Source organism: Papio anubis, chromosome 3 (genome assembly GCF_008728515.1).
Source record: "Papio anubis isolate 15944 chromosome 3, Panubis1.0, whole genome shotgun sequence".
Lineage (NCBI taxonomy): Eukaryota > Metazoa > Chordata > Mammalia > Primates > Cercopithecidae > Papio > Papio anubis.
The window spans coordinates 61,124,346-61,140,315 of record NC_044978.1 but is presented as its reverse complement, the minus strand read 5'-3'; the positions used below and the strand labels follow the sequence as shown (position 1 = coordinate 61,140,315).

Here is a 15,970-nt window from a genome sequence, read left to right as displayed (position 1 = left end):
TTCACTGTCGGTTTTGGAGGAGCCACTGAGGTTACTGATGGGGCAAGTGACAGGGTCGATACTCTTGTAGAGAGGTTATATAGCAGCCAGATGTCTGAAGGATTAGAGGCAGGGGAAAGAGTGGGAAATCAGTAGGCTAGGGTATTTGTGCGTGAGGTGAGGAGACTCAGAGCTAGTGGAGACATTAGAGCAGGGGTTGGCAAACATTTTTTGTGAAGGGCCCGATTATATTTTAAGTCTCTGCCTTAACTACTCAACTCTACCTTATAACGAGAAAGCAGCCATAGACAATACTTGAATGAGTGCGGCTGTGTTCCAATAAAACTATGGACATTGAACTTTTTTTTTTTTGAGACGAGTCTCGCTGTGTTGCCCAGGCTGGAGTGCAGTGGCCGGATCTCGGCTCACTGCAAGCTCCGCCTCCCGGGTTTACGCCATTCTCCTGCCTCAGCCTCCTGAGTAGCTGGGACTTACAGGCGCCCGCCACCTCGCCCGGCTAGTTTTTTTTTTTTTTTTTTGGTAGAGACGGGGTTTCACTGTGTTAGCCAGGACGGTCTCGATCTCCTGACCTTGTGATCAGCCTGTCTCGGCCTCCCAAAGTGCTGGGATTACAGGCTTGAGCCACCGCGTCCGGCCGACATTGAACTTTTAATATAATTTCAGGTAGGAAATATTCTTTTGATTTTTAAAAAATCATTTAAATATGTAAAAACTTCTATTTTTTAGTCCTGCAGAGGTGCAGAAACAACTTATAAGCCATATGGCTGAGCCCTACATTAGAGGTACTTGAGGGGAGTGACACAATTGGTAATGAATAACCATATACTCTATCCTTCAATATGGAACACTTTTGGAAGTAAAGTAGGGCATTAATAATTATAGCCAGAGAACAGGAGTTAAATCAGTTTATCCCAGGCAAACCTAAAGGAATAATCACCTTAAGGTTAAGGGTTAGGAGAAGTCAAAATTGCTTTAGGACTTAGTAATAGAAAATGGGAGGTGCCAGTGAAGGAAATAGGAAGATAAAGAAGAAACTGGTTTTGAGGAGAAGATAGCTATAGCAGTCCCAAGAGCCATATACAGTTGGAACAACATTGATAGGAAAGAAGAAAGCATCCCAGAAGCAGGCCACTCCTTATATCTTATTGACCAGAACTGGGCTATTAGCTGTCCCTAAAGCAGTAACAGACAAGGAGCATGGGACATCCATGATTGCCTAGTGTTTATCTGACTTTTCTAGTTCTTATTCAGGACTGTGTTGAGCATTGCTGGACATTTACCATCTCTGATTCCTTCCAACTAAATGTCAGTAGCACACCTCAGGCATTGTGACACCATAAAGCAACCCTTTTCCCTTCCCACCCCCCAGAGGTGTGCTACTGGTTGAGAACCAGTAGCTTAGAACCTCAGGATTTACTTTGGGGCTGAATTATGTGTGTGTAGGTTTCTTTTCCAATTGGTTTGGAGGGAAGAGAGGAATTGGACAGTATTAAAGTTCTGTTGTCAAGGAAGTGAGGTGGGGAATGTTGGGTAGCTGACCAACATTGGCTGCCATGTGAAGTAAAAAGTTTTCCTTTATACCCTTGATAAAATAGTGTCTCGACTTCTTCACACTTGAAGCCTCCCGGAAACCCCAGCTTTTTTGATTCTCATTGTAAGCCCCTTGAACTGGACTAATTGGGAGTTCTTATTTTCCACTGTAAGTAACAAGCTCTTGTCCCAATAGGATACTCCTGCTTTGAGTACTGCAATAACTTTGCGATTGGTGACTTGCTGTCAGTCTTTTCCTATTTCATTCCCACACGAAGAGACTAGACCTGTGTTCTGATTTCCTTTGCTCAGACACCAATCTCCAGGGATGCTCTGTAATTTAAAGAGGACAACTCAGAAAGCTCAGTTTGCACTCAAGGGCCTCCGTAAGTCCCTTCCCTGCCTTGCCGTTCTCCAGCAAACAATCCCTTGGATACCCTCTATTAAATGATACATTTCCCCTTACAATACCTAGTCCCTTGCCCCATATATGCTATGTGCATTCCCCACTCTAGGACTTGACTCGTGCTGTTTCCTCACTGAGCATGCTCTTATTTCCAACGATACAAATTCCATTGCCTTTCCATTCTTTTAATTCTACCTCCACCTGAGGCCTCTATCAGCCCACATTAACCTATCTTCCTTGAATTTCTATGTGTTCCTTGTCTGTACCACCCATTTTGGCCTTTCATTTTATGCTCTTCTTGACTATTCTGTTATTGAAACTGTGCTTTAGATCCCTCTACTTTTCTCTGTGGATTTTTTTTTTTTTTTTTTTTTTTTGGGGACTTCTTTCTACCCTCCTTTTCCTCTTACATCCTACCTTGCCTAGAGGATATCTTGAAGAATCCGTCCTCTACATTCTTTTCTCCTATTGTTAGCTTTTTCCCGCTGACACTTCATCTATTTACTGATTTACTTGTAATCTCTTCTCTGGAAGATATTAGTACTAGCCATAAAATATTTCTATTTCTTTTTCCACACACATAGTAATTTGGATTTCCTTACTCCTTTTACCTCAAGAGTGGCCAATGAAATGTGATTGGAAGTGACTTGTGTCATTTCCAAATAAAAGCTTTAAGAGCCTGTGAACATTTATCCTGCTCTCTTTCTGCCGACAGTGATGAAATATTTTAATTATCTATTGTTCCATGACAAAGCACCTTAAATCTTAATGGTTTAAACCAGTCACCATTTTATTATCTGTAACGGTTTTGTGGGTTGACTAGGCTCATGGGCAGTTGTCTAATCTTACTTAGGGTCTCTTGTGGTTCCAGCCTGGTATTATCTGGGGCTGGAGTTTTTGGAGGCTCAAGTGGGTTGATAGAGTAGCTGAGCTCTACCCATGCGGTTCCAAAGACTCTGATTCGCATGGCTTCTTCAGCAGAGTAGCCTGACTTCATGCATGGTGGCTTAGGATTCTCAAATGCAAAAAAGCAAAAACTTCCAGGTTTTGTAAGTCTTAGGTCTGGAAATGACATGTTGTATTGGTAAAAGCAGTCACAGGGCCAGCTCAATTTTAAGGGGAGAGGAAATAAACACTTGATAGGGGTGGAGGGAGAGTGACAAATAATTTGTGGCCATCTTTATTTATTACAAACATTTTTGTCAACCACAGAGTTCCAAGAAAATGTGGCCATCTTTAATCACTACTCCAATGATGTTTCAAATTGTGTGGACTTCCTTCAGCCAGGGTCTCGGAGACAGGACAAAGTGGAAAATGGCTCCCTGCTAACCCATACATAGGTATATGAATAAGAAATACATCTCTGCTGTCCTGAGTCACTTAGCTCTTTGGAGTTGTTTGGTATCAACTTTTGCACACTAATAGAAAAATTGGGCCGGGCGCGGTGGCTCAAACCTGTAATCCCAGCACTTTGGGAGGCCGAGGCGGGTGGATCACAAGGTCAGGAGATCGAGACCATCCTGGCTAACATGGTGAAACCCCGTCTCTACTAAAAATACAAAAAACTAGCCGGGCGTAGTGGCGGGCGCCTGTAGTCCCAGCTACTCGGAGGCTGAGGCAGGAGAATGGCGTGAACCTGGAAGGCGGAGCTTGCAGTGAGCCGAGATCGCGCCACTGCACTCCAGCCTGGGTGACACAGCGCGAGACTCCGTCTCAAAAAAAAAAAAAAAAAAAAAAGAAAAATTGGTACTGGAAATAGGGTGGGGCTATAACAAAAATCTAAAATATGAGTCACTGACATATATAATAATTGTGTTAGAAATATTAGTGGTTGGTTGGTAGGCAGCATCCAGCTTTGACTCACTTATGCATTTCCCAGTGAACCTAGCTCAGAAGTTTGCACCATGATATTCAATAAATAATTCTTAAATATGAGAGATTGTTTCTTGTAATTTTTCCCTATTTTAGGGAAAAACATTTTTTTCCCCCATATCACATGTTTCTTGAAACATGGAGTGCCATGAACATATTATTTGATGCTCTGTTCCAGGGCCACCAGTGAGTTTACTGACATGTAAGTTTGGCTCCTGTACAGCCCACCTTCTTCCTCTCCGCTTTTTCTTGGGAGCCATCCTGATCATGGAAAGTGTGCTTTCTCCTCTGCTACCTCACACAAGTTTTCAAAGAGCTTGTTCCTGCCAAGGGAGGCTTGGGGTAAGCCGAACAGCGAACAGCGTCAGCTCCCTGGGGGAAGGGAAATTTCAGGTTTGGAGCTAAGTTCACTTCCAGGGAGTGATAAAGCCTGTTTGAACTTTAATTCACAGAGTAAAAGAGTTCAGTGTTGGCCATTCATGACTTTGGACTTTAACATGAAGTTGGTAGTGATTACTTTTGGCTATAATTTAGAGTGATTTAATCTCTGAACTTTTAATTTCTCTCTGGAAAATTAATACTGGGAGAGGGTCAAAATCAAATTGAGGACATCTTGGTTCTTAGTTATTAAAGTATTTGATCACATTTTAGAAATTTTGATAACGTTAGAAAAGCTGACAGGACATAGTTTGAGATAGCAATAGAACATATTGTGAATTACAGCCTTGGGGACAGAATAGCATTGGAACTGATGTAATCGATATATTGTTCTGACCCATTCAGGGCATTTTGGGGACAGACTCTACAGTTTTTTTTTTTTTTTTTTGAGACGGAGTCTCGCGCTGTCGCCCAGGCTGGAGTGCAGTGGCGCGATCTCGGCTCACTGCAAGCTCCGCTTCCCGGGTTCACGCCATTCTCCTGCCTCAGCCTCCTGAGTAGCTGGGACTACAGGCGCCCACCACCGCGCCCGGCTAATTTTTTGTATTTTTAGTAGAGACGGGGTTTCACTGTGGTCTCGATCTCCTGACCTTGTGATCCGCCCGCCTCGGCCTCCCAAAGTGCTGGGATTACAGGCGTGAGCCACCGCGCCCGGCTGACTCTACAGTTTACTAGTGGCCCCAGGAAGTCCTACAAAACAGGTGAAATCAGTATTGGAGAAGTGGTCTCACGAAGATGGGAGCAGGATTACTCCAATTGACTGCTGACTTCTCACCCTAGGAAATAACCGTATCCCAGCCTGATCTCAGTGGATAAGCCCACAGGGTTAAGGTAATGGTCTTCATACTTTTGCTGACACATCCCTAAAATAGTTTTTAAGTTGACATGTAAAATATTGTGACCCTAGTTGCAAAACATGTAATTTTTTGCGTAATATAAATGTGAATATTTTAAAATAAAAAAGATTATGTTACTTAAAATGCAATCTAAATGAAATCTAAATCCATAGAAAAGGAATACCATCATTTATTTTCACAGAAATTTTACATTATGCCTTTTCCTATTTGAATTTGTATTTTCATTCAACTTCCCTAACAGAATTTTATTTTAATATATTTTGTGCCCAAATGTATTTTATTGCTTACTCTATTATTCTTTTCCACAATAATAAGTTATTTATAGGCCGGGCACAATGGCTTACGCCTATAATGCCAGCAGTTTGGGAGGCTGAGGTGGGTGGATCCTCTGAGCTCAGGAGTTTGAGACCAGCCTGGCCAACATGGTGAAACCCCCGTCTCTACTAATAATACAGAAATTAGCTGGATGTGGTGGTGGACACCTGTAATCCCAGCTACTTGGGAGGCTGAGGCAGGAGAATTGCTTGAACCTGGGAGGTGGAGGTTGCAGTGAGCTGAGATCATGCCATTGCACTCCAGCCTGGATGACAAGAGAGAGACTGTCTCAAAAAAAAAAAAGTTTGTAATTTAAAAAAATTCCTATGACTATAAGGTTCTAAGTGGCAAAAATTTATTTTGAATTATAATTACAATTATTGTTAGTACATAATAATCATACCTACATTATAAATTTTTACAAATAATTACTAAAGAGAACTAAAATTTTGTTGGAAATATATCTCTCAGTGAAGTGAATGGAGCTCCCCTCTCCTCAATTAGTTCATGTATTTATAGGTAAATACAACTTTTTGCTAGGCAACAAAATGGGAAAATATGTTGGAAGATAATTAGGTGTAGGGCTTACAAAAACAAATAAATGATTGTTGTTAAATGTGTTGTTTACAATAGAAAAGAATGTATCTAAATCTATTACATGAATGGTAGGAATGAATAATGAGGTGAGAAATGTTTAGCAAATAACAGTGAGCAGACATACTTGGGTAAAAAAATGAATATAGATTTACTGTATTCAATCTTTTGACAAAAGTTAATTAGAATATTTTCTCCTAAGATCTGAATATCTATTCAAGAAAATAAGAAACATTAACTTTCTAGTTATATATGTTCCTTTTTCATGTGACACTGATCTATTGAAAGGAAATTTGGAATTTTTTTACATTCTTTTCCTTGAAATCATTTGGAATTTGCAACTGAGACACAGGAGAATGAGATTTTACATCAAATGCTCTCATTCCGGAGCAGGTGTGCCTTGTAGCTAATTGGTATTTCCCAGAATGATTTTCACAAATCTTGCATATCCGAATTTTGAGATGTATATGTGGAGCCTGGAAACTGACTGTGAGTTCGTTATCTGGATGAAGTAGGGTACAATCTCCTTTAGTATTTTTGTTTGCTCTCTCAACCGCGTTCTTTGACATCATCAGGAAATGGAAGAGGAAATAGCATTAGACAAAAATTAGCACAGCCCCTGCCCTGCCCCAGTGTATCTACACTCAGAATACCTCAACATAGACCAAAATACCCAATTTCTAGCACCATGCTTTTCTCTTAACAGAAATATATATGAGGAAAGCCAGGAAATCCTCATGTAGGTTTCTTATACCCTGATTAAATCAAATATTGATTTCAAGACAGTATTTGGAATTGTTCCTTTGTATGCCTTAGAGGTTTTTTTGCACACTAGAGCAATTTGCTATAGAAGGATCTGGGATGGGTAAGAAGATGCCTGTCTTTTATAAGTGGGAAAAGATGATTTTTTTTTTTTTTAACTTGTCACTGACTTGAAGCTTAAAGAATGATTTTTAAAGGGAGTTGTAAAAATAGAATTGATGTGACATCTCAACCTCAGTCATGTTTCAGGCAGCTCAATTTTGGGAAAGAATAGGTGAAAGTTGAATAAAGGAATAGATTTCCTTAAAATTTCCTATGCCTGTATTCTCCTTAGAAAGTAGTCATGGAATCCCAGGGTAGACTTACGCCGGTGTGAAGACTACTAAGTTAAGAGAATAAAATTGAGTGGGGAATGTGATGTAGTTACAGGGGTTCCTATGAACACTCCTGGCCTCTTGGGTCACCCCTTCCTCTTCTCCATGAAGTAAGATACCTGATGGTGAGAAACTCCGTGAGAAACCTTGGCCTCTTTGGCCAGTCTTACTTTTAGGGCCAGGCTTCTCTCAGGAATCATGCCTTCTGGCCTATTTCTTTGTGCTGCAGATTTTACAGGGATAGACCTGTGGAGTGAGGGGAGGGGAGGATTGCCATTGCCCTGCACTGACAGTTAGCACCTCAGTGTAAGCCTGCCTCATCCTACAGTTTGATGTTGGGAGGCCCATTGTTGCCATGCAGTCTCCAGCATCAGCTTTATCAGTAGGCATAGTAGTTTTCAGCTCTCTACTCTTTTGTGTTAGATTGAATTATGTACAAATCTATGAAACGTATACAAAATATTGACAAGCTTTACTTCATTATGATTACTGAGTGAAAGTTCTCCAGTAGAACAACTGACTTTTAGCAGCATGCAGGTGCAGAAATTTCTGATGAGAAGAACCGAAAGATCATAACTTTGATTCTTTATTTTCTCTTCTCTCCAGTATCCAATGCAGTCTCTCATTGTGGTTTATACCTTGATGAGAAAGAGGAGTGTGGTTTACTTCCAAGCCCTAAATACTCTCAGTCCTTAACAGTACTGTGCATATTAATACAATAAGTACTGTGAATTTTCCTAAGTTCTTTTTGGCTATGAGGGTATGTTCAATCTTGCTTTTTCCCTTTAATAATATTTTATATACATTTCATAGATTTGTACATAGTAATTATATTTTCAAAATATTGTTTTCTAAGAGTCTGTTACTGAGCAATATATATAAAGCTTCAAAAGAGTTAGGTTCAGGAGAAAGAAAATAGCTCTACAGCCTTAAACAGTTCTTTGAGAGTCACTATTGCTGGAGTTTCACAGAAGATGAATGAATACATTAAGGATTGACTCCAAGGAAGCCAGCTTGCCATTCATTCTGTTTCTACCTGTGCTGTAAGCGGTCTGGCTTGCTAAGCCTTGGTTTTAATGTTCATAAAACTGTGATATGAAACATGGCCATCATATGAGAAAATAAGACTAAAAAGCAAAATAAAGAAGTGATTACTGTAATAGAAGCTATGTGCCTACAGATCTCTAATATAGAAATGGTGCTTTTTAAAGGGGATACAAATTGATGTTGTTTTGTAAGTACTTGGGTCTTTAGAAAATGAGCTGCTTTTCAGATTGCAAAAAACAAACAAAAAAACCCCTCAGAAGCTAAGAGCCTTAGTTTAATGCAAAATAAACTGTTTTTGAATCCTCTGTAATAAATTGGCACACATAGTTTGAGTATTGTCATGCAGAAGCAGAAATTTTGACTAGCTTTACATTGTGATGGTTGCTGAATGAAAGATCTGCATTAGAACAATTGACTTTTAGCGGTATGCAGGTGTAGAAATTTCTGATGAGAGAACCAAGAGATTAAAACTTTGATTCTTCTTTTTCTCTTCTTTCCAGTATCCAATCTATCAAGTTCCATTGGCCTTCCAAGATATTATCCCAAATCTGACTGACCACCTACCATGTTTATAGCTACTATCCTAGTGCTTGCCATCAGCAGCTCTCATCTGAACCATGACAACAGCTTCTTGACTGGCGTCTTGGTTTCCACTCTTGTCTTCTCAGAGTTCATTCTGTTATTAGCCATTTAACAATACAAATCAGACCTATCACTTCCCTTCCTATACTTCACTAATGTCTTTGCCTTGCAATTAGAATAAAATCCAAACTCCTTATCATGGCCTATATGACCTATTCTATACGTTCCCTTTGATTGCTTTCAAATTGCCTTCCTTGCTCATTATTATGCAGTCATATTGCTTTTCTGTCTTTGCTTGAATACTCTAACCTCATTCCCACCTTAGAGATTTTGCATTTGCTCTTCCTCTAGGTCTGGAATTCTCTACCCCATTTCTCTTGACTGACTTGTTCTCATCCCTCAAGTCTCAGCTCAAATATCCTCTCCTCTGAGAAGCCTTATCCTGACCACCTGTCTAAAGAGCTCTCACCTCCTCTCCCCCAACTTTAATCATTCTCTATCCTGCTTAATTTTCTTCATAGCATTTAGCACTACCTGAAATTATCTTATTTTTTACATGTTTATTATCTGTTTGTCTGTTAGCCCCTAGTAGAATGTGGAATGTGATTTCATGGTGGTAGAGCTTTTCTGTCTTGTTTCCTGGTCTATCCTCAAAGCTTAGAACAAAGGTTGGCATTTGGTGGGGATTACTAAATATTTGCTGAATAAATTATTAAATCAAGGCCCAGATGTACCCAGAAAAGGCCTTTCATCATACTAATTTTTCATAGTTCAGAGTTGTGGCCCTTCGTTTTGAATGCTAAGAAATCTGCTTTTGGCAGCACATGGAAATTTTTTTTCTCCAGGAAAGAACTTTCATGAACTGAGTTACAAGAGTGACATATAAAATCCCTATGCCAATTTATTAGTTTCTAATGAGCAATATAACTGTCACATGGACTCAGAGTTGCACTGATATGATGTGTTGAAAAATTTCTGCCTATGGGCTGACATATATAGGATAGTGAATTAAATCAGAAAGCTTTTTGAAAAACATTGAATACTAGAAAGGGAAATTCGTTAGATGGCTCATGTATTTAAAAGCATTCATTTATTTCACAAATATTTCAAGATCTCTATCCTTTGTGTTCTGTGCTGGGTATTGAGGAGTCAACAGGGAATCATATCAAGTACCAGTTCTTAAAGATTTGCAGTCTAGTTGGGGAGGCTGACAATAAGCTGACAATTATAAATCAATGTATAAGTATTTTTTAAGCATAATCTTGGTGTAATCTGGGAGGATCTGGATGGGAAACAGCCTCAGGGGATTGAGGTGAGCTCTGAGGAGTTAGCGCAGCATGAGGAGGAAGGGCACTGTGTGTAGAAGCTGTGACCTGAACCAAGGTCTGGACGTGGAGAGGGCAGAGTTTTCTAAGAAACACAGGTAGCTGAGCACGGTGGTAGTGAAGAGCTGGAGGGTGAGGTGAGAAGGCTGCAGATAAGGCTCGTGGACTTAGGCTTGGACTTTATCCCTATACAGAGTAAAGAGGAGCCACTGAAAGTTTTGTTTCAGTGGGGAGGTGGAATCTGTTTCTCAGGTTGCCAGAGCACAGCTGATACTTTGCATTCCTTTCTTCCTAAGAACTTTCCATGAATATCTGGCTAAAGTCTACACTCCCTCCCTTGAACACACGACCCTTTATATGTACTCTCCATCCTTATATCCTACTGCTGTGCATCACATGGCCTGTGCTCCAGACACGCCAAACTTGTCGGTTTCCAGATTCACTCCCCGTCTTTAATTATGCCTTTAATCATGCTCATCTACCCCACTTCCAAAAAATGTTATTGAATCATTTTTCCAAATGACAAAAGCAAGACATGTTCTTTGTAACAAGCCAAAGAACAGAGAGATGTGGAAAGAAAAAGTTAAAAGTTTATCCTTTCCTCTCACCACCAACACCATATCCATACACACAGAGTCCACTGTATAAAACAATTTTTTTTAACTTAAATAGATTCATGCTATTCATTTTGTGCCATCTCTCTGTCTCCCAACAGAATCTCATGGACATCACTCTAGCACTTGCTGCATGCCAGGCCCTGTGCTTCACCTCATTTACCCTACAACTACCATGGCACTATTGTCCCCAGTGGGTAGATAAGGAACTGACATGTGATTAATTTGCCCAAGGTCTCACAGCTAGTGATTGTGGGAACAGCAACTGGAACTTGGGCAATCTGGCTTTTGAGTCCAAAGTGCTACCACTGCCTTTTACTATCTCCCAAATTAATGCTATTTTTGTTCTTTTTAATAACTTCACAATATTCATATGGATGTCTGGAATTTATTCAATTATTTCTCTTGTTGATGAATGTTGAGGTTATTTTTTGGCACTGCATAACCTCAATATGCACTTCTCCAAAGAGGGATTTGAGATCAAAGAACATACTTATTTTTATTAGGCATGGCTAAATTATATTCCAAGGATTATGTAGGCCAAGCAACATAGAGGCATATCTGTTTCCTTATATTCCTACCAGTCCTAAGTGATGCTGATATTTTTAGTTTTTTAGTTTGTTTTTTTTCCACCTAGCTGTGTGATCAATAAAAACAAGACATCTTTATTTTGATTTGCATGTTTCCTGACTACAGGTGAGATTGTGAATTTTTCTGCATGTTTTTGGGATGTTTGCATTTCCTGTTTCATGATTTGTCTATGAATTTCCTCTCCTGTCTATTTTTTCTGTTGGGTTGTTTGTCCTTGATCATTTTTGGTGGAGGGTATGGTATGTGTGTACGTGGAGGGATGTTTATAATATAATAAATAATATTAACCCTTTTTCTGACATAGGTTCAAATATTTTCTCCTCGTCTATATTCATTCACCTTTTGAATTTGTTATGGGATCTTTTACCTTATAGAAGTGTTTACTTTTTATGTGGTCAAGTCTGTTAGTCTTTTCCTTTTGGCTTTCCTGGAATTCACAGGTTTTAGACATCTCTGTTCTTTAAGGATTGGGATGCTTGGCCAAGGCTCTCCCTGGGGGTGCTTGATGGGCTTTGAAAACTTGTGTCTGAGACTCTTTTACCTTTGTTTCTACTTCCCAATCTCCTTCTGAGAGATCTATTCTTTCTTGGAATTTGTTATTACATTCAACTAGACTAAAGCAAAGTCTGTCTGGGCTGGGAATGATTTGTCACTGTAAAAGTGTGTTTGCATGTCTTTTCTCTGATTCACTATGTTTTAATTTTCTGTTTCTCTCTCCTTGTTTTAAGGAGTAATCATCATGCTCCATTTCGTTTTTGAGCCATCTTCAGCCTTTGAGTCCTTAAGCTTTTTGGAGACAGTTTGTGGAGAAGGTATGTCCTTGATACAAGGCGTATGGATAATGATGATGATTGGTTTTGAGGCTGTGGATTTGAGAATGAGTTCATCTCTGTCTTTGATTATAAATGTATAATCCTGGGAAGTTGTAATAGGCCTCCGGGCCCTTTTCCATAAAATAATAATACTGCTCTGAAGCTACTTTTTGACAGTGCAGGAGAGGACTCTATCAGTTAATTTAGACGTTTCGTCCTTTTTGGTCATATTTGAAGAATATTTTAATTTCAAGACTTGTGCTGAAGCCTTCACAAATTACCTTGGTGTACCCCTCTTTTCATTCACTGTTAGCCCATGAAAGAAGGATAAAATTTGTTTGTCTTAATGACTGGTATCTTTTATAGAGTTTCTAGAATGAACTGCCAATTTCACTGTTGAGAAGAGAAACATTTAAACTCTTCATGGAAGTTAAATTTGGGGTCATTTTACACAAACCATGGCTTTGGTCCAAGGAACAGAGATAGGTCTTGTGAGTTGGGAGTGGACAAGGGAAAGAGTCTGGCCTGCATTTTGGTAGATTTTTAAAAATTTAAATCTTTATATTTAATTGAGAAATAATAATTGTATATATTTATGGGGTACAATGTGATGTTTCAGTATATGTATGCATTATGGAATGATTATACCAAGTGAATTAACATATCCATAACCTCACACACTTACCATTTTTTTCTATTGAGAACATTTAAAATATATTCTTTTGACAAATTTGATATATAAAATACATTGCTATAACTATAGTTAATAATACATAATAATAATGCTATTGTATAATACATTTCAAAAAATTATTCCTCCTGTCTAACTTTGTATATCCTTTGACCAACATCTCCTCAGCCACTCCCTAGACTCCCAGCCTCTGGTAACCACCATTCTCTCCTTTTATAAGTTCAACTTTTTTATATTCCACATACAAGTAAGATTATTCAGTATTTATCTTTCTATGCCTGGCTTATTTCACCTAGCATATATGTCTTCCAAGTTCATCCTTTTTGTCTCAAATGGTAGAATTTCCTTCTTGAAAGTCTGAATAATACATCATTGTGTTTATATCCCATATTTTCTTTTGAGTTTGTCCACTTTCTTTTGTCCATTGATGGACACTTAGGTTGATTTCATAACTTGGCTATTGTGAACACTGCAGCAGTGAACATGGGAGTGTAGATATCACTTTGACATACTGATTTCAATTCTTGTGGATACATGCCTAGAAGTGGGATTGCTGGATCAAATGGTAATTCTATATTTAGTTTTTTGAGGAACCTCCATATTCTTTTCCATAGTGGCTTTACTTAGTGGATTTCAGAACACACACAGAATTTGTTCCAGGTTCATTAATGAGCTCATAGAAAATAAAGCAAGAAGAGACGTAAAGTTATTACCCAGGTGTCCCCCATGCCCTCAGGCTGGTGAATAACAAAACCAATCAGTGAAGGCAGTTTGTTGAATTGCTCAGTTGATAATACTCTTGGATGGTAGCTCATTTTAGGGGATTTGGGGATAAGTACTAGGATTGAGAAGCTAATTAGGTAAGTGGATCTCAGGAGAACTCATGGCTGACCCATTGATCTGTTTCATTCTTTGCCTCCTACCTCTGTGAAATTTGAGGCAGCATGGCCCTGCTCTTAGCTCTGGATCTATTAGATAAGAGGAGATGACTACACAAACTCCTTGCTTAAAAGTCTTTCTGTCTCTTATTTTCAGGCTTTGAAAGTTTTAGACTGTAGGCAGAAATTAAAATCAATTACTATATTTAAATGCTGTGTGTAAGACTTTGCATGGCATGGTGTGTGTGTGTGTGAGAGAGAAAGAGAGAGAAGAGAGGGAGAAAGAGAAGACGGTGCTGTATTAGGTAAGGCAGAGTTCTTGCCTCAAAGGAGCAGAGGTTGCTAACTCAATTGCCTCGGAGGCCAGGTAGTTTCAGTCAGTCACATGGCTTTGCATGTGTAAGAAAAACAACAGAGTAAGCCAGATAAATGACATCAGATTCTTACTTGTCTCACTGACAATAGGAGGTGGTGGGTGCTACGGCAAATGGGAGTTGCACACCGTATGTAAAGGGAGCAGCCCATACAATGATCAAGCATAGTGGTTCTCAAAGTATGGGTCCCTGGACCTGCAGCATCAGAATCACCTGGAGACCTGTTAGAAATGGAAGATTTTTCAGCCCCGTCTCAGCCCACTGATTCAGAAACTCTCAAAGTGGGAGCCTTGCAGTCTCTGCTTTAAAACGCCTTGGCAATTTGAGAACCACTGTTGTAGCATAGTGTTGCCGTGTGGGAATTTAGATCCATTGTTGCTAGATCTTTTGATGTTTTCAAGGGAAACTATAAAGCTATAAAGCTATATCCTTATGGAAATCTACTGATTTTTAAATATTAGAAGTTGTACAGGATATTTGTAATTTTGGGGAGCATGAGGAGTAGAAGAGGTACCCTGTGCAGGCCAAACTACAGGCTAAAGAAAGCACATCTGTGAGCCTCGTGGCCTCCAGGCCTCCAGTGTCAACTTAGAATAATCAAATGTCTGCTTCATTGTTGGTCTAGAGCAATGATTTTCAGAGAGAGAGAGAGAGAGAGAGAGAGAGAGAGAGAGAGAGAGAGTAGATTGCAAGGCAAAAGGGGGCTTGTAAAGGCTGCACAGAATCTGATCCTTCCAGAGCATCCCTCAGGTATGTTAATAAGGAAGAAAAGAAGCCCCTGCTAGGGCTCTTGAGTACTGTGGATTATAAACTGTGTTCACATCTGTTCTTTCATCAGGTCCTCACAACATTGTGCAACAGGTGTGAAAGATGAAGTCTCCATTTATAGCTGCTGAAATAGGCTGAGAGAGGGTAAGTGATTTGCCTAAGGTCACATAGCTTGTGAGGCTTAAATCTGAGACTAGATACCTAATTCTATACTTTCTTAGCTAGAGTTTCTCTCTCATACATAGTTAGGTGTATTTATCTGTGTTTGTATATCCAAACACCACTAATTCTTGAAAGGATCTGGTGTGGCTCACTGGTGACTGGTTTTTGTCCTGTTCCTTATGACTGAGCTTCAGCTGGTCTGCTCCCTGGGGTCGTGTGCTGCCTCAGGCCCCAAATCTTCCTTTTTTCTTCTGTGAACCCCTTAGTACCAGTTGTCTCCCTTGGAATCTTTCTCCCACACCAGCTCTGCTCCTGGACTCTGACTACTCGGGGTCACAGGTTTCCCTGTTCTGGCCGGTATTGCCACCGACTGAGCCTCACTGGGACACTGGTTCTAGAGCTGTCCCCTGTATGGATGATATGTGACCCAGGCATCTGCTGTCTGCAACTAGACTGAGTGTCCTGACTCATTTTCCATAGGCTGCTGAGCTGCCACCAGAGTAGTGGCTTTCTGACATGTGGCAAATTTGGATAATAAATGATATATATTATATTAGGAGAGCTAGAATATAGGATTCTTTCAAATATTTTACCTCATCTAGCTTAAAATGCAACAGGCATGTATCCAGATAGCACTACCAGAAAAATTTTAGTAGTTTGAAATTTCTGGGGCCTGTTAAATATGATTTTGATGAATTCTGCATTGTGCTGGGTATGGGGTGGGCGTTGTGACAGTTTGAGATACAGTCTTTTGGAGGGGCTTTTTCTTCCATGTTTGGAAACCAAGTGCTGGGGAGGGATAATGGGGGAGAGCTGGTGGTTGCTGAGTATCCAGGTGTTTACAACAGGACCCCATGTGTGCAGTGAATCAGAAACTGTTCGGTCTTCTCTTTCCTCGCCCTCACCCCAAACCATCCATGTAATTGTCTGTGTGTTGAGGGGGGTGCTGCTGGGGGTGGGAGAGAGATCTAGTGACTA

At 39.9% G+C, this 15,970-nt stretch overlaps 1 long non-coding RNA gene across 15 annotated transcripts in view; it reads left to right on the top strand.

Annotated features, from left to right (window-relative positions):
- The first annotated feature begins 630 nt into the window (after positions 1 to 630).
- LOC103884628 overlaps positions 631 to 15,970 on the top strand; it is a 228,334-nt gene continuing 212,994 nt past the window's right edge. For 2 of the 15 annotated variants that reach the window (XR_002522202.2, XR_002522207.2), the window contains exons 1-5: positions 632 to 3,276; positions 3,987 to 4,150; positions 5,027 to 5,077; positions 12,036 to 12,119; positions 14,901 to 14,974. This is a non-coding gene — a long non-coding RNA (uncharacterized LOC103884628). Of the gene's footprint in view, positions 3,277 to 3,986; positions 4,151 to 5,026; positions 5,078 to 11,353; positions 11,413 to 12,035; positions 12,120 to 14,900; positions 14,975 to 15,970 lie in introns of all 15 variants that reach the window. The other 13 variants (XR_002522210.2, XR_002522209.2, XR_001902856.3 and 10 more) reach the window with 11 other exon arrangements.